Source organism: Tenrec ecaudatus, chromosome 11 (genome assembly GCF_050624435.1).
Source record: "Tenrec ecaudatus isolate mTenEca1 chromosome 11, mTenEca1.hap1, whole genome shotgun sequence".
Taxonomy (NCBI): domain Eukaryota; kingdom Metazoa; phylum Chordata; class Mammalia; order Afrosoricida; family Tenrecidae; genus Tenrec; species Tenrec ecaudatus.
Genome location: NC_134540.1, coordinates 82,680,384 through 82,703,127, shown reverse-complemented (window position 1 = coordinate 82,703,127; position 22,744 = coordinate 82,680,384). Strand labels below are relative to the sequence as shown.

General features: G+C 39.3%; 1 pseudogene; it reads right to left on the bottom strand.

Annotated features, from left to right (window-relative positions):
• Positions 1-3,490: 3,490 nt before the first annotated feature.
• On the bottom strand, positions 3,491-4,723 carry LOC142460990 (KRR1 small subunit processome component homolog; annotated as a pseudogene).
• Between the last annotated feature and the right edge of the window lie 18,021 nt (positions 4,724-22,744).

Below are 22,744 nucleotides of genomic sequence, written 5' to 3'. Positions count from 1 at the left end.
GTATGCTGGTATGGGGTCTAGGCCCTTACTTTCTCTTTTCCTTCTTGGTTTGTTTCCATGTAGCATTGCTCCCTGCAGCACATACTTCTAGGGAGGGAGTCAGTTTGGCTCTGATTGATGACAACCCTGTAGCCCACTTTGTTCATGAGTTGCTCCATATGGTTACGTTGACCTAAAGGTTTGGTGCACCATGGTGGAGTCTGCATGCACCACCCATTTTTGTGGGAACATAAGCCATACCTTTTCCCTGGGTGGGTTAGTGCCCTGCTTCCCCAGTGCCATTGTGTCCCTTTTTTTTCTTTTCTTCTTTCCTCCCCTCTCCCACCCCCTTGCCCATTCTTTATTTCTAAGTTTTATAGATTTAAGTGGCTCTGTCGTTATTGAAAGACCGCTGGGGGTACAGTGGATTATACTTTGGTCACAGGTCAGCAGTTTGAAATCTCCAGATGCTGAGCTGCATCTTGGAAACCTGCACGGACAGTTCTACTCTGCCTTATAGGTCGCTGAGTCAGAAGTGACTCCATGCCAGTGAGTTTAGGTGTGAGGTCATTATGTAAATCCTTATAACTAAAGTATACTTAACAAATTTGCTCTTGAGTGTTAAATTATTTTTGTTGTGGTTGTTCTTGGGAAGGGCCCACTCGCTCATTTCTATCAAGTTCTTTACAAGTCATAGCTATAAGTCAGAAGACTTTGCCAACTGTTGCTCATCCTTCTCCCTTGGTGTCATAGTTGACAATGGACAGTGCAGCTACTTCAAAGCCATCAGTTGGAGAAAGATGATGGATTCTGATTGGGTAAAGATTTAAAGCTTTGCAAATTCAAAGGAGCTGTTCTCTGATATCCTGTAGGGTCGCTATGGGTCAGAGTTGCCTTTATGGAAGTGAATTGTCAGTTTTCTCCCCTGGAGCCCTTGGTGCATTTGAACCACCAACCTTTCAGTTTGCAGTCCAGTGCTTAACTGCTAGCCCCACCAGAGTTCCTTCTTGGAAAGAGAAGTGGGGTTTCTTCAACAAGAAAGACATCAGTCAGTGGCATTTAGTTGTTTAGCATCATTGCAGTTCATCAATTGTACTAGCTCAAAGTTTCTTCAAGTACTTACATCCGCCCCCCCATGCTGATAGACTGCAAAAGTAACACAAACTTTGCTTACATATTTTACATTACTGATATAGGGGGAAACTTCTTCCTGATTATGTTAGCTTTTATACCTTTGATATTGGGTCTAGAACAACTAGCACACAATACTCACTTAGGAGGACTTGGGCCCATTGCTGATATCTCACTTATGTTCCTAAGGTCTCAGAGAGAACTTCCTTGACTTAACTTACCAACCATCCTTTGAGGGTTTTCATATGCTAAACCTTGTAGAATTATTATCATTCCCATAAGATCATATGAACCTCAGAACACCTGGTCTAAAACATATTATTATGAACTATGTTTTAAATTACATTCTTGATTGTGAATTGAATGAAATACTTTTATCAATATTCATACTAAGTTATGCATTTTACTTAATAAATAAAAATAAGAGAATCCTACAATTGGAACATTTCTATTGATTTTTTTCTGTGAAGAATTTTATAATACATTTAATAATGGAAGCCACAAAATGAGAAACAATTGAGGAAGGTAGGAAACAGCTGGTGTAAACAGCATCAGTAGTACATTATGCTTGACTATTTCACCAGTATATCAGGTTAGAAAGAGGAGGCGATTTGCTTCTATGTCACTGCAGTCTGCCCTACTGAGAGCAGTTCTACTCTGTCACATTGGGTGGTTATGCATTACAATCCACTCCAGGGCACTGGGTGTGCCTGTTAGTATAATGATATTTAGGAATGACTTTTTTTTAGCTATGTTAATTCAACAGTATTAGGGCAGAGTGTCTTTTAAGGAAATCTCTTTTGAGATATAAAAAGAAGAAAAGCTAGCAAGCCGAGATGGAGAAAAATAGATGCCATTACATGTATGATGGCCAAGGAGTCAGGGACCCGAATCTGAAGAGACAATCACCTTCACAGAGCTGACCAAAACCCAGAAACTCGTACTCTAAAGTCAGTACCCCAATTTCAGACTTTTTGCTTTTAAAAAATAGTTTCTGAATAAATGCAGTATCTCTGCTCTAGCAGCATTAGCTAACTCAGACACGCAAACACAAGCACACATGCATATACATATATATTATCTATTGACACGGCACAATAATGAGCAAACAGCACAGTGGTGGGGGTACATATCTGACCTCTTTTACTAGGGAGGGGTCAGACATATATCCATGTTCCATCCTTCTTTACCAATTTGATAGCAACCATTGTTTTCATACCACTCTGAATCTATTCTGGGATTGTTAATTCATTGCAATGGTGACACAGAACTTAGACAATATATATGATCAGGGGGACTTCTTAGGGGAATTAACAGGCTACCACAAGTCAGGATCAGAAACAGTAAGGCTACAGTGATTGGTTCTCAGCAGCACCTCTCCTCAGCTCCCAGCCAATTCTATCTCCAGTCTTCAGCCTCTTAGCCATGTGGTCCCTTGACTTTGGTCTCCAAGCTACAATATTCTTTATTAGCACCCAAATTCAAATCCATCCACGATCTTTCGGGCTTTCTTATTCAGTGAATAATTTTCACATGCAGATGAGACAACTAAAAATAGATCAGGTACAACTCAGTCCTTTAAGAAACATTCTTCCGTTCCAGGGAGACTTGGGATCTGACAGTGCCCTTCCTGTACAGCCACCACCAGACTGCCAGTGAAGACGTAGGCGTTGCCGTGATGCTGAATAGGTCCCAGCGGTGTTTTGAGACTAAGACTGAGTTGGTAGGTGCCATCAAGTCGGTTCTGAGCCATAGCTACCCTGTGCACAACAGAATTAAATACTGTCAGGCCCTGGCTCATCCTCACAATTGTTTCTGTCCATGAGCCCATTGTAGCCACTGTGTCAATCCATTTCATTGAGAGTCGTGCTCTTTCTTGGCATATAGGATGGCTTTTCTTTTCCGTGTCAGACAGCATTAGGGTACAGCATCTTTTAAGTCAGTCTCTTTTGAGATATAAAAAGCAGGCAAGCAAGCAAACACTGCCATGGAGTTGATTATGATTCATAGTAACTCTATAGGACACAGTAGAAATGCTTATATGGGTTTCCAAGACTAATTTTTTTTTTACATTTAAATTCTAACAAGTGGCACCATTCGTTGTATTGATAATTACAATGCCTAAACAGTAGTTCATTAAAAGAAATTCTGTATGAAACCTAAAGAATGCTACTAAAATTATGCAGACGATGACACATATACTGGTTTGTAGTAAAACATTTTTGCAAAAACCACACAAATTATTTATTTATACAGAACTCTTCAGGAAACAAAAGAAGCTCAAGGGGAAAAAGTGATCAAAGCCTTGCTTCTTATAGATAAGGCAACGCATGCCCGTTGCACCTCAAATCCTTTACAAAAGGAGACAGCTCAATAAATTCTAGTGCAGGGGCTTTGATCTGGAGGCTACTCTTCTCTTTTCATTGGCTTCCATCTGAAGTTTAGGTTCCTCAGCTGTCAGTGCTCACCGTTTCTTATTCTTTGTTTTCTTAACCTTTTCCTTGATAGCAACCACATCAATTTTAGTTTCTACAGAAGCTTCCTTCGATTTCACAACTGTTTTTTCTTTAGGTGAATTAAAGCTTTGTTTCTTTTCTTTTTTTCTTACTGAGAGAGTCTGCTTGCTTAGTTCTTTATAGCTTCCACCTTCTGCCATTTCTTCGGATTTGCCTTCAAAAAGTATCCACCACTAGCCAATTCTTGGTCAATCTGATGTTCCGGCTATTGTGGTAGGAATGGTGTATACTCTTTCTTAACAAGTTTTTTTTTTCCTTTGGTTCCTTGTGCTTATTCACATTTTTATGTTTGAACTGTGGTAAAAATCTTTCCCAACTCTGTGATCTTATTTCAGAATCTTTTGCCAACTCTTGTTTCTTCATTAAAGTTTTAATGTTGTATATTGGCTGAATATTCTTCAGTCTCCAGGACTACTTTCCCACCCTCTTTTAAACCATTGAACGGTCCAACTGCTGAAACTGTGGGTCCTTGAACCACAAAGTAATCATTCGCCAACAGTTCCAATGCCTTCTATGTAGAGCCTTTGGGGCCAATAAGCTGCTGTCTCTACAGACCTTTATTTCTTACTAGAGTACCTATTTTAATGATGTCACAGGCAACATCATCCTGAAGAATTTTTATTGCCTGCTCAAACAAATCCCTCCTTGCTAAAAGTTTTATTCGGCTCTGGCTCTAATGATGATATATGGATCAAAAGTCTTCCTTGCTGTACCAACAGTCATGCTGCCCTCAGTCAGGTCCCAGGTTGCGGTAACACGATGTTCATTCCTGGCTTTCTGAACCAAAGGCCAGCATTCTTTCAGGTAAGCTTCTCTGTATTTTGGAGACAGAGTTATAAAATGGTTCTCGATCCAGAGTCCTCTGGGGTTGTCCTCTTTGGAAGAGGCTGGTTCTTTGTAGCCATCAGGAGCAGTGAGGTGTTCTGAACCATCTCCAAGCCCACAGACCCCAAACTTCAGTTATCACACACCTCACCTTGGTTTTATGGCTTTGTCTTCTGGTTTCAAAACTGTTTTTTTCCTGCCGCTGTAGCCAACTCTTTTGACAAAGAATCCACCTTACATGGACGGTAATTCTTCAGAGTAGAAAGCCTCATCTGTCTTACATGGAGTGCCTGGTGGTTTAGAACTGTCAACTTTGAGGTTAGCAGCCAAATGCATAGCCATGAGGATTGCTTCAAATAATTCATTTTCCTTGCAAAGTTAAAAAATGGATATTTCATTTCAAGTGTTAATTTCTTTCTGTTATTTAAATCATTTTATTGGGAGCTCATACAACTCTTATCACAGTCCATACATACAACCATTGTGTCAAACACATTTGTACACTTGTTGCCATCATCATTCTCAAAACATTTCCTTTGTACTTGAGCTCTTGGTATCAGCTCCTCATTTATCCCCTCCCTCCCCACTCCCCCTCCCTCATGAATACTAGATAATTTGCAAATTATTATTATTTTGTTATGTCTTATACTGTCTAACATCTCCCTTCACCCACTTTTCTGTTGTCCATCCCGCAAGGATGGGGTTATATGAAGATCCTTGTGTTCACTTTCCCCTTTCTACCCAACCTTCCCTCTACCCTCCTAGTATCACTACTCTCACCACTGGTCCCGAGGGGTTCATGTCCTGGATTCCCTGTGTTTCCAGTTACTATATGTACCAGTGTACACTGTCTGATCTAGCTAGATTTGTAAGGTACAATTGGGATCAGAATGCTTGATACCGGATCTTATCAACACCTCGTGATCACACAGGATGGTGTGCTTCTTCCATGTCGCCTTTGTTGCTTCTCAGCTAAATGGATGCTTGTTTACCTTCAAACCTTTAAGACCCCAGACACTATATCTTTTGATAGCAAGGCACCATCAGCTTTCTTCACCACATTTACTTATGCACCCGCTTTGTCTTCAGCAATCATGTCGGAAAGGTGAGCATCATGGAATGCCAGTTTACTAGAACAAAGTGTTCTTGCATTGAGGGAGTACTTTAGTGGAATCCCAATGTCCTTCTGCTACCTTAATAGTAAACCTATGCATATATACACATAGATCTATTTCCACATCCTCATATATAAATATATTTACATATGTACATGCCTGTATTTAGACCTCTATAAATGCCCGTTTGCCTCCTAGTTCTTTCATCTATTTCCTTTTACTTTTCTCCTGTCCCACTATGATGTTCAGCCTTTGTTTGAGTTTCAGTAATTTCTCTCAGTTACATTGCCCATGATCAAGCCCTACCAGGCCTCGTACACCCTCTTTGCCATTGATTTTGGGTCACTTGTTCCCTTGTCCCTGGGTTTGCTAACACCAACTTCCTTTCCCCTGCCTCCCCCTCTCCCAAGTCCCCCTGGAATTGTCAGTCCCATTGTATTCTCCTCCAGATTGCCTAGTCTGCCTACCTTATCTAGATAGATCACTATTAGAACTATTTTCAAAGAAGACTATACCAATAGGACTATTTTTTAAAATAAAGAAAAGGGCCAACACCCATCCAGTTCAGCTTACTAATGCTTAGTATCCAGATCTTTATGCAATTCATTTTATTTTTATGACTTGCAGTTTTCCTAGATTTATAACTTCTTAGATCCCAAGTCCCTATTACTTATAGATGCTCATGGCTATTGCTTCTTATTTTGGATTGTGCCCCATCAGCAAATGCAAGTCTCAGAAATGTTACTCCATTTACGTCACTATGGTCAATTCTACTTTGAGAAGGCCCTTCTTCCTCAGTCTGATTTTGAGTGCTTTCCAACCTGAGAGGTTGATTTTGTGGCACCAAAGCTGACAACATTTCCCTGCTATCCGTGAGGTTTTCAGCATCTGAAAATGGCCTGCTGCTGCTCTGACTCTTTCCAGTGGCTAATTCCTCAGAGGTGGACCACTGATTACTGTTTAACCTGGACGTTCTTCTTATAATGATTGAAATCACTCTTGAAATAAGTTTTAACCTACCAATTTTACAACTCATTTTTTAAAATGAAGGAAACATTGGATGCCATCAAGTCTTGCATGATCCAAAAGCTTAATTGTGTAAATAACTTGAATATTGAAGTCACACTCAAAAGGCAGACAAATAATATATATTGTGTTTTTCCTTTCCAAATTTACCTGACCCAAAAGATAGAAACCATTTCATGAATATTCTTGTAATACCACAAGAGAATATTGATTTTTAAAGAAGCATACACAGGTACAGTAATCCATGTGTATGCGATGTCTTATTGAGACTGACATTCAAGAATTGAATGGTAGCTTCCTGGGAGGTTTATTTTTGGAGTTGTTGCAATTTTTGTTTCCTTTTAACAATAGTTGATAGATCTCTTTCAATGGGGTTCAAGAACAGCCAGACATTGTTTGGTTTTTTTCTTTCCAGATCTAGAAACTTAAGTTCATTTCAGAGTTTCTATAGCTTGTCCTCTAGAAGCATCGTGTTTACCTGCTGAATGAAACTCGAGTAGACTTTAGTAAAAGTTTATAGTATGTCTTAAATTAATTTTTTAAGTTTTGGGGGGGGATTATTTGTTATTTCAGTTTTCAGTGAAATGAGGATTTCACTGAAATGAACAAAAGGTCAATGGAGTTCCTGGGAGATGGAGGGTTCTTTCTAAGTTCCTAAATTATTTTGTCACCAGACAAATAGGTTTATAATTCTCAGTGGAAAATACACACTTGAATGGATGTCATTGTCTTTTGACAGAAAAACATCTGACTGTTGAGAATATAAATAGGCAGTAGTATATTTGCGTGTAGTAACACATAAAATTTCTCTGCAAATATTCAAACACAACTTAAGAGATTGCAATTTCCCCAGGAATATGAGCTTGACAGGTGAGCATGTGTCTTTGATCATCTGATGGTCCTCAATGCTGATGTGAGCTTAGAGTCAGTCCTTTTCCCCCTCAACTGTAGTGATAAAATGAACCATTTCAGGCAATGAATTCCATTAGACAGTTTATCAGAATGAAAGAGAATGATATTTTCTATGAAAGAAAAATGAACAATTAATTGATTGTAAAACAACCCCATTGGCACAGTTACTAACCGAAAGACAGACTGTTGGCACCCAGCGACTGCTCCGCAGGAGAAACATGAGGTGGTCTGCGTGCATAAGGGTGAGTCTTGGAAACCCAAGGGGGCAATTCTAGGCTGTCATGTAGAATTGCTATGAGGGAATCAAATTGAGAGCAACAGGTCTTTAAAAATGTATTTACTGGAGATATAATTAATGATTTCTCTATAGATATGAGAATGCAAATGAAATCATCAAAACACTTCGAGGACCTTGTGATTTAGATTATGAACCATAGCCTCAAAAGTACAAATAAATCTCATTGCATTGGGTAAGTGTATTATAGTTTATAAATATCAACTTCCAGAGACTGTTAAAAATACATTCTTTATTTACACTTGACTATAAATATGGGTGGTATGGGACATATTCAGTTTCAAAGTAGTTATTTTTATATATCAAGTAGATATCACAAACGTGTAAGCCAGAATTTCTCTCTAATATGCCAGGATTAGTTTCCTTCCTTTTATCTCAATTTGGGCAAATAGTTTGCAAAAATAAATAAATAAATAATTTTGAGTTAATAAAAACTGTATTTTCCCAGGGAAATTAATTAGCTAGAAAGCATTTAGAAACCCTAAATGCTTTGAAAAACAACTTACAGGTCACAAAATAAGAGTGTCACAAATTTAGAACAGTTAATCCTCAAGAGAGGCAATATGAAAGCAAACTACCTTTAGAAAGCTCAAATTTACTAATTAAATGTAGGGTGGAGAAAGATATAACTTAGCTTACTCACTCTGATAAAAAGAAGCAAACAAAATAATAGTCTCAGACTATAGATTGATTGAAAAGTAAACTCTGTTCTAATCTAAGGGGTTTGGGAGTGGGGAGAGGGATTCCATTTTTAGAAAACAGAATTTTCACAGTTTTTCCTGAGATTTTTTTCAAGAAAATTTATATTAAATAGTATGATTTTTCCATCATTATTTCAAGTATGTGTTTTCACAGTAGTTTTTAAACATATAGAAATAGATACTTTCTTCCACCTTTAATGGTGGTATCCACAAACACACAAATTTTGTGCCTCTTTATCCAGAAAGATACATACTTATGATATTAAGAGACTCTAATTGCTTATAAGATTGATAAATGATCAATATAGTCAAATGAACTAGATTTTTTTGGAGGAGCCAGTCATAAATGTTTTAAACTGGTTGGATAGAGAAGAAAGGAATTAGGGTGCCCCCTGGTGGAAGACCCATGTTAAAAATAAGAAGAGTGTTTCAGATTTTTGAAAGGATAAATGTCATTTTATCTGCTGCTGTTTTCTAAATTAACGTTCTGTCAGTATTGCTTAATGATGACAAGATTATTTGAAATTGTGTTATAGAATTTATTCTCAATTACATTGCTCCGTCATTCTAAAATCCACCTTTAATGAATACAAATCCGTCTCTTAGAAACTTATCACTAACCTGGTATATTAGATGTACAGATAGTCCCTGACTTACGATAAGGTTCAATTTGAATGACTAGATGACAAGTTACTTGTATAAAAGTTTTAACTTCAAAATGCAGTCGTGTTTTAACAGCAAACCCTAAAACTGAACACAAGTGGGCGAACATTTGAGAGTGATAATACCAGCAATTTACATAGTGTAAAGTAGTATATAATACATACTACTGACACTGATATGCATGAAAGAAAAAGAGGAGGTAGAAGACGTTCCGTTCACTGTGATTTAGATATATTGTAAGTCGGGAGCTATCTGTGTCCGTAGATATATACGGAACAGAAAGGTGGCTGAGCGGCACCAGCCGTTGTCAAATGAGCAACTGCCCAGAGGTGAAGGGAAAGACCTTGCCATTTGCCTTACAGCATGCGATCAAGCTCTGGGCATCCGAAGAGTCTGGCCCCTTACTGGACGCTGGTGTGAGAGGCCCAGCAATGTAAAAAAAAAAAAAATGCGAACAATAGCCACAACCACACAGTCAGAGTGGGTTCAAAGGATCATTTAGCAATCTTGTTCTGTATCTTCTCATTTATTTATTTATTTCCAAACCCCCAGGAAGCAGAACGGATTTGTAGTTCTGAAATGTTGTAGATCTGTGTTTGTGCTTTTAAAGGCTAGAGAGTAATTTCAACTAGAAGCCATGCTGGAGCCTTATCTCCCCAAATACCTTCCTCCTTCGCCCAGCCCCAGCTGCAAACTACTTGTTTCCACAACAAATCAAAGGGAACCAAAACTCAAACTCTGAGAGGAGCAGAACAGATCCACCCAATACTTTCCTGCCTCTCAGTTTCTTCGGCAACTGAACACTCAGCCACACAATCGCGCTGGGGGCGGGGGGTGGGGCGCGGTAGGGGAGTGCACGTTTGTCGCTCTCTTCTATGTCCTAGTGCTAGGGAGTTGGCATATATGAAATGCGTATTCCTTCTTTCAAACTTTGACTTTAAACTCATCTCTCGGAGTCCTTTCCCTAAATATCCCCCATTTAATAAAGGGCACCAGCATCCAGCCAGGTGCTCAGCCTGAGAATTGGCTTGGGCTCATTCTCCCTTTCATGTTCATCATCCGATCTGCTAGGGAATCTTGTAGTTTCTATACCCACAATGCATCGTGAGTTCCTTTAGTCCCCTTCTTTTCCATGACTCCTCTGTGGTGTGAACCACTTGCCTCTTTCAGAGGAGCGACAGTGGACACCACTCCTACTGTCTTCCTGTTTTGCTCTTGATTCACTCCTATAGTCCATTTCCACACAGAAACAATCAAGCCAAACAAATCAGTAGGTGCATCTCTCCTTAATTTCTTTCAATTGCACATAAAATAAACTTTTCATCTGTTCCTGATCCCTGCATAGGTTACCAGTGTACCATAAATCACTTCCTCTCCATTGCTACACTTTAACCTTCTTTCTCTATCTCACATATGATACATTTTAAAAATCATTATTCCTCAAGAATTTTAATTTGAACATATTTGTTGACATATAATTTACATACCAAAGAGTTCAATAGTTGAAACATATTGAAAAGAGCTGTGAGATGATCATTAAAATCAATTTTAGAACATTTTATTTTTTTTTGGTACTCATTACTAGTCCCCCCTATTATCATCCCACTTTCCCTATTATCATCCCACAAAACTATTAATCCTGTTACTCTCTCTATAGATTTACCTATCCCGGGTTTCATACAGAGAAAAACATATACAAACACAAAGCAAAAGGAAAAATAAAGCTCAATAACAATAAATCAAACAAAATAACTTCAATTGAAAAATAACAGGCAATAATAAAAACTAGAACAAAATTAAAATGTGTTAAAAGGAGAAAAAATGATAAGGTGTTTAACTTTAACTTAATCACATATGCATTATTCCACTTTCCAATGCACTCTGTCTGATGATAAGGCTGTTCACATTCCTGGTCAATGGTCAGCGGGGATTCAGTAGAGTCTTAATCCAAGTGGGGGTCCTGTAGATTTTGTACTTTCACTGTCATTGAAAACAGGTGCTCAGAATTTAAACTCTAGTACAGTTTCCTCCTCCAGTCTTAAATTTAACTATTTACCATCCTTGAATCACACAGGTTGATGTGCCTCTTCCATGGGGACTTACAGATCACTGCACTTAGAGAGCTGCTTATTTTAAGACAAACCTTTAAGGCTCCCAGCACTCTTCTTTCCGATAGCCAGGATCTGATCTCCTCACCACCTTTTGCTATAGCACCATATCTTTAATGATCTCTTCATGAGAGCAGGTATCAAGAAGGGCTGTGTCATAAAAACAAATTGTCCTTAGATTAGAGCTACGATTGAGTGTGAACTCAAAATCCATTCATATTTCTATGGTTTATGTATGTCCCTGGTCCACTTTAAGAACATCATTCCCCTTTTGTTGGGGACCAATGTAAATCATTCCCATGGGACATATTGTAGTTCTCTTGATAGCATCATTATCTTAGCCACTGCTACAGAATTTAAACATTGTTGAGAAAAGTATGCATGCATTCATAGGAGAGCCTTTAAGACCAAATCACATGGATTTTTAACCTATAAAGATTAAAAAAAAAAAACAACCCTCAAGTGATTGGACACTATTTACCCAAACAATGAAGAATGGAGATAGGACAAAACTTTCAGTAATGCTCATTCCTATGGGCAGAACCATGTCTGCTAGACTGAAACATGTAATAAAAAGAAAAAATAAATAGAAAGAACATTAAAATAGCAAACATATGGTACTCTCAAGCCACCATCCACCAGTCCCCCATCAGAACAAAAGATTCAAAGCAAAGATCAATGACCCCAACTCTCTAACTGTGAGATAGAAGTCAGCTGGTTCTTCCCATACCAGGTGTTTCAACCTTAAGTCCAAGAGTATATTTCTGTTACTTAGATCAGCTATGGGTGAATTTCATACTCAGCCCAGTTGGTTAGTTGAGTTTCCAAATTGGAGCTTTCTGATGTGGCCTGTGAAAATGTAGTACACCCTGACAGGACAGTGTTTAAAGTCCTAGTGGTCCAAAGCCGGCTGCCTGGGCCACCCAGCGTTTGGATAGCGACTGGGGCAAAATGTCAAAATAGCAGCATAATACCAGGGGTATTTTCCCTTTCAGGATTTATATAAGTACTATGAAGGCTTTGTTCCACCTGCTTTTCCCACCTATAGAGGTATAACCATCTCCTTACATGCACATCTGGCCTCGTCCCTCTATGTCTTGACTTGACTTTCCATCAAGGTTCACTGAGCATCTTGTCGGAATCTCTTATTTGGGGACCATGAAACACTGTTGTATGGCAGGAAAAGACTGGTCTTCCCTTTCTCTCCCCAACATGATAAACTGACCCCAGCTGAGACGGGGCCTCTTCTGTTGCAGTGGTTATTAAGATGTACAAATCAGGGGGTGATCTATGCATCATGGACCCCTTGTCTTTCAGTTGGTCACACTGTGGTGTCTTGGGTGTTGCTGGGATACTGCAAGCTAGGCCACTGGCATTTCTGATACCAGCAGGACCACCCAAAGGAAACAAGTGTCAGCAGAGCTTCCAGACTAAGCACAGACAATCAAGAAGGAATCTGCTGCCCACATTAGAAGGCATAGCTGCTGATAACTTTATGCACAGCATGGGAACATTGTCAACTGCTGAAGGCCTAATGAGTGGGAACAGAACATTGTGGGAGATCGTGTCAGAAGGAACTCCGTTTGGAAGGAACACAAAATGTGACTAAAAAGGAGCTGCTGTCTCAAAGTGGAACCTCCCAGGGTGACGTGAATTAAGTAAAGCGTGTGGGAGTGGAGCCTTCACGATCTTCATTTGCTGATGGGGAAGAACTCAAGGTAAGAAGAAACATCTCTGCAAAAATCTACTCATAATTGGAACTTGGAATGTTTGAAGTAAGAATCTAGGAAAAATGGAAGTTTTCAAAAATGATATGGAATACATATGGATCAATATCGTAGGTGATAGTGAGCTGAAGTGGACTGGTATTGGCCAGTTTGAGTCATATTGTTTACTATACTGGGAATGAAAAAATCAAGAGGAATGGCATGGCATTCATTGTCCCGAAGAACATTGCCAAATCTCTCATGAAGTACAATGTTTTCTATGATGGGATTCTATCTATCCCCCTTCAAGGAATCCAACTATTATTCGATTATATGGATTATCTTCAAAAGCTAGTAATGCAGACACTGAAGAATTCTATCAATGATTTCAGTTGGAAATTGGTCAAACATGCAATCAGGATGCATTGGTAACCATTGGTGATTGGAATGCAAAGTTGGAATCAAAGAGGATGGAACAGTAGTAGGAAAATATGGTCTTGGTCATAGAAAAAACTAGAGATCGCATGGTAGGATTTCTCAAACCAATGACTTGTTCATAGCAAATACCTTTTTACAACTATGCAAATGACAACAATACACATGGATTTCTCCAGATGGAATACACAGGTATCAAATTGACTACATCTGTGGGAAGAGATGATAGAGAAGCTCAATGTCAGCAACTAACCCAGACCCTGGGCTGATTATGGAACCGAACATCAATTGCTCATATGTACTTTAGGCTGAAGCTGAAGAACATTAAAACAAGTCCACCAGAAATTCAATACAACATTGAGTTGATCCCACCTGAATTTTTAGAACATTTGAAGAATCGATTTGACAATTGAACAATAAGGACAAAAGGCATGATGAGCGGTGAGAGGACATCAAGACCATCATGCATGAAGAAAGCAAAAGGACCTTAAAAATACAGGAAAGACAGAAAAGATCAAAGTGGATGTCAGAAGAGATGCTGAAACTTGTTCTTAATTTCAGAGTAACTAAGGCAAATTAATGATGTGATGATTTCAAAGAGCTGAATAGAAAACATTTAGAGGCAGCTCAAAAAGAAAAAAAAAATCAAATACTATAATGAAGTGTGCAAAGGCCTAGACGTTGAAAACCAAAAGAAAAGAGCAAAATCAGCATATCTTTCTTTTCTTTTTTAAAAAAAGTCATTTTATTGGTGCTCTTACAACATTACATTCATCAATTGTATCAAGCATATTTGTACATATGTTGCCATCATCATTTCCGAAACATTTTCTACTTGAGCCCTTGGTATAAGCTCCTCTTTTTACCCTCCCCCCCACCCTTCTACCCTTGTGAATCCTTGATCAATTATATATTGGTATTATTATTTCATATCTTACATTGTCTGTTGTCTCCCTTTTATCCTGTCATTCATCCCCTTTGGGGTGGGGGTGAGGGCTATATATCCAACCTTGTGTTGCATTCCCTCTTCCTCCCACCTCCCCTCCCCAACCTTCCCCTATCCTCATGACACTCCCACTACTGCTCCTGAAGGGGTCTATCTGTCCTGAATTCCATGTGCAAAGAGCACTTATCTGTACCAATGTGTAGTCTCCGGTCTAGCCAGATTTGTAAGGTAGAACTGGGTCATGGTAGTTGGGGGATGGAGGGGAGGAAGGTTTCAGGAACTAGAGGATTGATGTGTGTTTCTTCGGAGCTATATTACACTCTGGTTGAATCATCCCTTTCTTATAACCCCTCTGTGGGGGGATGTCCAATTGTCTACAGATGAGCTTTGGGTCTCCACTCTAATCCCCCCTCATTCTCATCTATATAGTTGTTTGTTTTGGTTCTTTTGATGACTGATACCTGAAGCCCTCAACACCTCATGATCACACAGGCTCAAGTGCTTCTTTCCATATGGGCTTATTTGTTTTCCTGCTGGATGATTGTTTAACTTCAAGCTTTTAAGACCTCAGATGCTATATTTTTAGATAGCTGGGCATGTAGGTGTATGTAGCTTTTAAGTTGTTTTCCTGGTTTTCAGGGTGTGCAGGTCTTCCCTCCTGTTGAAATCTCTCCAGTAGTTCTTAGGAGATTTTCCCATGTGTGTTATCCAGTGGACACATTTCCCCTGAGCTTCAGATTTGGGCGCTTGTCCAAGCTACACTCACTCTTTGCTCGGGATCCTTTCCAGCCTACCTGTACCTTCCCACTTGCTGACATATTAATGTCTAAGTCTAAGCTCACCTCTGAGTTCTTCAGAGAAAACTTCCTTGATAATACCCTGCATTATTCTGGTGATATGACCCATTATTGCAAGTTAAATTTATCTTGTTAATTTATTGACTTGTTTATCCACTGTCATTCAACGTACAGAGTGGTAACTGTTTACCTTGCCTCATTGTGTCTCTCCAACATCTCCACCTGATGTTGCCATAGAAGAAGCACTCTATGTGATTCTGCTTAATTGAGGACTGTAGGTAAAAATGAAGATATTGCTTCCAAGTTCTTGTTAAATTCTAGATTTTAATTCTAATGTTGTAATTCTTTTTTTTATTAATCATTTTATTTGGGCCGCTAACAGATCTTATAACAATCTGTAATTCAATTATATTAAGCACACTTGTACCTATGTTATAATCATCATTTCCAAAACATTTTCTTTCTACTTGATCCCTTGGTATCAGCTCCTTTTTTCCCTCCTCCCAACCCCATCCTCCCACCTACATTATAATTATTAATGGTTGTGGTAGTTGCATAATCTGGTGTCACTTTGAGGATTAAAAGTGTAGGGGTGGAGTGTAGCCTGTCAATGAGGCCTCTGTGTGGGCTTGGCCTTCTCCTGATAATTCTGGGCTCTCCTGTATTTCCTCTTTGGAGGAAGGGGACACATTGTCTCTACTCACTCCCTGAGAGACATCCCTGTTGAGAAGACACCTGGAGAGAGGCTGATGGCAATCAGAACCTTGGGCTGAAGGAACCAATTGGAGACCGCTGCCAGCACTAAGATGTTTCCAAATGCCACTGGATCCACAAGATTTTACACCCATTGGCCTGTGGTCTTTCTGCATTCGGTGTTGTTCCATGAGTCTGAAGAGGACTTTATAGATTGGTATCAGACATATGGGCTGATATCAGACTTATGACTTGATCTGGACTGGGCTAAGGTGTTTTCTCAATATTCAATTGCTCTTTTATATGAAGCTCTTTCTTATACACATATGCGTGTTTATGAATTTGTTTCTCTAGTATACCTGAACTAACACAATGGTTGACTTGGAACACAGCCTCTTTAAAATCCAATTCATTTCTTTGATCTCTTGGTCTTGTATCTCAGGCAGTCAGCTCAGCCATCCTTTGTCCTGTGTTATGTCCTCCTGTTCCTCTCCCCAAATGGGTTTTTCTTCTGTGTGTTCTCAAAACCACTGTGTTTACATTTTATCCCTGGGCTTATCATAAAGTTTTGCTATTGCTGACTTATATTTTTGACTTCCTCACTAGACTGGATTTCTTGGAAGTGAAGGTTACTTCTGACTTGATATTAAAGGTCTAGGACAGTGTCTGATACAATATAAGCTATATGGATAAATATTGCATAAATAAGTGTGATATCTCACTGAAAATGTTTGATTAATAGCAATATGGCAGGGCATATACCTTGGGCTTTGTTCTAGAATAACCAAGGATCAGCAAAATCCATATACAATGTTAATATTTAAAATTGTGAGATATAATCACTAATCCTTAAACAATAATAATTAGTGCAATATTGTTCATTGCTAGTCATCTCTATTCCTACTATATTTAAACCCTTATTCCCAAGATGCCACTGCCTAGAAACTCATACTTTTCCTTATTATTATAATTTTAAGATAATTTAATTGGATATTTTTACAGTTCTTATAGCAAACCACACATCAATTGTATCAAGCATATTTGTACATATGTTGCCATCAAAGTTTTCTAAACATTTACTTTCTACTTGAGCTCTTGGTATCAGCTCCTCTTTTTACCCCTTCTCCCCCCATCCCACCCTCATGACTCCTTGATAAATTATAAATTATTAGTTTCATATTCCATACTGACTGCTATCTCCCTTTCCCTATAATGACTTCCCGCTCCTTCTACCACCTTTCCCCTACCCTCCTGGTATTGATACTACCCTTTCTGTTCCTGAGGGGTTTATCTGACCTGGATTCTGTGTGTCTAGAGCTCTTATCTCTACCTGTGTACATAATCCAGCCAAGCCCGCAGTGAAAGGTAGGAATGAGGTCATGATAGTGGGGGGTGAGCAAGCTTCAAGGAACCAGAGGAGTATTGTGTGTTTCATCAGTGCTATATATACTTCACCCTGGTTGACCCATCCCTTCCTTGTGACCCTTCTGTGAGGGTATGTCCCATTGTCTACAGATGGGTTTGGAGTCTCTGCTCCGACACCCCACATTCTCAGCAATATGTTTTTTGTTTGTTTGTTTTGGGTCTTTTGATGCCTGCTACCTGATCCCATCAACACTTCATGATTGCACAGGCTGGTGTTGTTCTTTCACTGGGGGCATATTGCTTCTCTGCTAGATGGCCGCTTGTTTAACTTCAAGCCTTTCAGACCCCAGACTTTATGTCTTTTGCTAGCTTGGCACCATCAACTTTCTTCACCACATTTGCTTATGCACCCATATTATCTTCAGTTATCATGAAGGGAAGGTGAACATCACAGAATGCCAGGTTATTAGGACAAACTGTTCTTGTGTTGAGGGAGGGCTTGAACAGAGACCCAAAGTCCATCTACTTCCTCAATGTATTACCATATAAATATATGTATCTATGATAATACCTCTATTTTTATATAATGTATTTACATAGGGACACTGTGTTAGACAGGGTTCTCTATAGAGACAAAACCAGATTGTTGGTAATTATATATTTATTTATAAAGATAGATAGATATATAACACAAGAAATGAACTGTTAAATTGTATATAGATAGATATATAATACAAGAAACGAACGGTTAATTTATAAAGCAGTACAAATGGCTCAGTGAAACTCACTCCCCTGAGAGAGTTGTGAGACACTGGCAGTCCTTTAAGTCTTGAGGGCCGCCAGTTAGTCCTCTGTAGAGAGAGCTAGGCTATATAAGAATAGGCAGCAAACAGCAAGGCAGGTCACCAACTCTCAGCTGGTCACCAACCGTCCATCCCCAGCTCCAGAGATGTACATTCCAATTGTGTGGTCTTAAAGGGTCCTCAACCTACAGCAACACAGTCCACTGGGTAGGCATCCCACACAGGTAGTGTAGCCTGTAAATTGAGGCACAGAACAAGCAAGGCAGCCACACACTGGTCTGATGATCAAAGAGCTAGAGACAAGAAAGGCGAGGCTCATGGAGCCATTTATCTCTCTGCCCTTCAATTAATACCACTTGTCTTTATTGGCCAGACTGGCACAATAAACTAACTATCTCAGACACACCTATGTTTATCCCTCTATCCATAGCTTTACTTCCTAGATTTTTCCTGTTTCATTTTACCTTCCTCTTGCCCCACTATCATATTCATCTTTCTTCTGACCCTTAATAATTCCTCTTGCTGTTGCTCTAATACCCCCAGGATCTCTATGTCCTCCTCACTGTTGCTTTTAATTCCCTATTTGTTTCCTGTCTATTGTGTTGTTTGCTCACTGCTCCCTTTCCGTAGCTCCTCCTCCCCTTAAGGCCTGCCAGGACCTTTGGTTCCATTGCATTCTCTCCTGGCTTGCTTCCCAATGCCTATCTTATATAGGTAGGCAAACCAACAATAACAGATAATACAAAAAAAAGCAAAAAAATTGAAAAGAGGAAAAAAATAAATAGAAAAAATGTATATATAAAGAAATATAATAATAACTAGCAAAAAACACTCAAAAAAAAGCACAGAGAATTCCAGGTTTTTCCACTGACTTTTATGACTATCTCCCCACTGGTGCAGGGGGTTTCTGGTAACTGCCCATCCTAACCTGAAGTCTATTTGGGGGACTCCTCAGGGGTTTTGTGGCTTTACTTTGCTTCTGTTGCTGATCTGTTATGCTCCATTCTTGGTTCACACTGCAAGGGGTGTTCACACAGGACTCACTCCCCACCCCGTGTCCCCAGTATCGTCCTCTATCATGGTATGCATCAGGGAGGGGTCATCGCATCTTGAGCTGTTTTCGGTCCTATAGTCCTTTCTGTGTCTTAGCAGCTCCGTGCAGGGACGTCATCCTTAGGGCTCGGTTTGCTGATATAGGGTCTAGAACACCATTCCTTTTCCTTCTTGGTCTGCTTGCTTGTGTATGTGCCAGAGTTTTCTAATCCACTTGTCTGGATGGAAATTTAGGTTGAGAAAGCCACACTTTTAAGATGCTCCTCCTAATCAATAGCTTCAAAAAATTTCTTTCATGAAAATTTCCTAGATTCAGAGCTTAGAGGGAGCTTTTACCCAGCCTCCCTGATTCATGCATGTCAATAGCCATGGATAAAATATAAGTACGTAATACAAATGAGTTTCTCTTTGAGTTTTTCAATGTGTTGGGTTAAATTTGGCTATTTTTCCAGCTACCTGCTCTCATGCATGCTTGCCCTCAGATTGGTTAAAAACAAAGGCAAGCTCTAAGACCATTCAATTCGCTTTCATTGCTTCTTCTCCGTGTTTTCTTAACAGACAGTTAGATGGGGTCATTAACCTTACAAGCCACATAGGATACAACTGCCCAGGTACTTGAAAAAATGACATCTGTATTTTTACGAAGACCCATCTGGTCCCAATAAATCAGCATTGTCTCAAAGATCTTGTGCCATTCCTGTGTTTTACAGCTGCTCTCCCAATATATACCGATGGAGCAACATTTCTGATCTCTTCCATCATTGCTTCTAGTTCTCATTGTTGCTATTCTGTAAACCATCCCCACCCAGAACGCACAAGTGGTGGAGGAAGAAAGTGTCCGAAATGAAAATAATGTAGGCTTAGATAGTCAGTTTATCCTACACTTTAGCCAAGGGTTCTTGCTTTTCAAGTTTTAAGAGGCCTTTTCTTTTAAATTTTTATCTGATTAAAATCTTTAACATTAGCTGCTTGTATTCTTCTGTTCTGTTGCTTTTAATTCACTAGGGGGCGGTAGAGGAACAGGTTTCAGAGACGCAGAAATGAAACCAAAGCCATAATTTCTATTTAGCCTCTGCTACCTTCCCTTCCTAAAAACGACTCTGGGCCCAAGTGTCAAATTTTATGTGAAGCAAAATTAGATGCTTGTTTTTCTGTGCCCCCATGTTTAGGATAAACTTATGGACAATTCAGTCAGCCCATTCATTGACTAGGAGTTGAGTAAGGAATAAATTTGATGTCTTCTATTTCTATGCCAATATAGATCAGTTACACATAATTATTTCATCTACTCTTCCTTTACTTGAAGTTCCCTGGATATAGCCAAATAAAATCAGTGGTTGTTGACATTTTCTCTTGGTGATAGGCGGTAGACTGGCCTTTTAAATGTTCTGAAGTTGATACTCAGCCCTAAACATTTTTAGGAGTCATACGTATAGACTCTGAACACTGATCATATTAAATAAACGGCAACTTGCCAGTATCCTGGCTAACTTCACTCCGTATTCATTTTCGGGGGCTGGACATCTGATGCTTTATGGTTTGAAAATAAGGATGTCTCAATTCAGCTGTCCGTAAATGTAAGCGTAGCTATCTGGGATTTGAGTGCTCTAGTGCTATTTTGCCAATCCTGCCAATCTATTCCTCCTGTCACACCTGCCTCTCACTAAGGGGACAGCTGGAATCTGAAGACAGTAGGGTGATTTTTGTTCCCCAAAACAGACACATGCACACTGAAAGAAAAATCCCAATAGCAACCCAATATAAACAATTTAAAGAAGGAAGGAAGGATGGATGGATGGATGGATGGAAGGGAAGGAGGGATGAAGGAAATAACAACAATAACTATATTTACATTAAATATATTGACATAGCTGACTTAGGCAAAATTCTGAAGACAAAATATCTCTTAACGCCTCCCTCTCTTTTTCCTCTCCTAGAGACCCACAGGGAGAAAGCATAATTATGGACCAATTATGTGCTTTCCAAATAGGAGTTGTGAATATGCACTTACTTTGTTACGTTAATTGAAACATTAGGGTCCGGTGTGATCTAACTGAATCTCTTGATATGTAAAAGAAATAAATAACCAAGTGAGCAGCAGTGAAGAGAGATGTCAAGCCACAGGAAGATCACCCAGTGAGGAAGCTCGAAAGAGACAAGGACCTTTCTCCGGAATTGTCCCTTAGAGCGGGTGTCCTACATTCGAGTTTCTAGCGCCCTCAACTATACAGAGAATACATTTCTGTTTGCTAAGTCGATTGTTGGTGCTCTTTCTGTTATGCAGCATGAGACCACTCAGACCGTAGTCACACTGTCTGTTCTTAGAAGGTTAGCGTACTGCTTCCTAACAAGGCCATTTGTGTGCACATTGCGCTCAATCACTGCTGGATTTGTCTGGTTTGCTATATTATGAATAACAGTAGGGCACCCAGTTAGGCAAGACAGAGGTACCTTGAATTTATTTTGAAGTTTCTTTTCTGATCTTCTTAGGGCCTCTTTTTCCCCCACCACAGTCTAAGGGCTCTTTTCACAAATCAGTGTTGATTCCTCATTACTCTGTTTACTCCCTGAGTTCTTCCACTGATAATTTCCCCTTCCATAGTTACCCTTGTTCTGAATCTCAACCTTGTTCAGATTTTCCTATAAAAATATAATAAATATTTTTTTTCAAAAAATTCTACATCGGTAAGCAAAATTAACATTACAGAATATGAATATAAAAATGCTACCAAATAAAAAGGTAAAAAACCCTGCTGAAATGGAAAATATTTAAATACATATATAATAATAAGGCAAAGATATTGCTGTAAAATCATAGAAATATTTATTAAAGAAAAATATCAAAATGTCAAGCTGTTGTTTCTTGAAAAATCCTTCAGCAAGGTCCATACACTTCAGAAAGCAGTGTCTCCATGTTCCTAAACTTTGACTATTTACCATGTCAAAATGACAATTGGCGTGTTGAGCTACAAGGATGCTACTCTGAGGACCAACTCAAAACTTGCCATTCTCAATTGCTTCAAATGTGTGTGAAGGCTAGGCACTGAAAAGCGAAGATGGAAGAAGAGTTGATGCATGGGAATTGTAGTGCTGGAGAAGAATATCAGAGGCACCGTGGACTGCTAAAAGACCAAACTTACCTGTTTTCGGAGAAATATGGCCAGAGTGCTCCTTAGAAGCAAGGATGACAAGACGCTGCCTTGTGTGTGTTGGACATGTTGTCAGAAGAGAGCGGTCCCTGGAGAAGTACATCATGTTAGGTAGGGTAGAGGACCCTCAAGAGTTCACACTGTGGCTGCAGCAATGGGCTTAGACATGGAAACACTTGTGCGCTGGCACAGTATTTAACTGACTTGATGGCACTTAACAACAACAAGACACTCAGATCAGATTCCTTTTCTATATTATTTGAGTTTAGGGAATACAAAGAAGTCTGAAAGAACAAGATCAATGCTGGATGGAGTAAGGTTTTTCAACCAAATTCCTTTTTTAAAAAAATTCGTTTTGTTTTTTAAAATAATTTTATTGGGAACTCATACAACTTGTCATAATCCATACATCCATCCATTGTGTCAAGCACATTTGTTCATGTGTTGCTACCCTCATTCTCAAAACAGTTGCTTTCTACTTGAGCCCTTAGTATCAACTCACTTTCCCCTCCCTCCTTCCCCCACC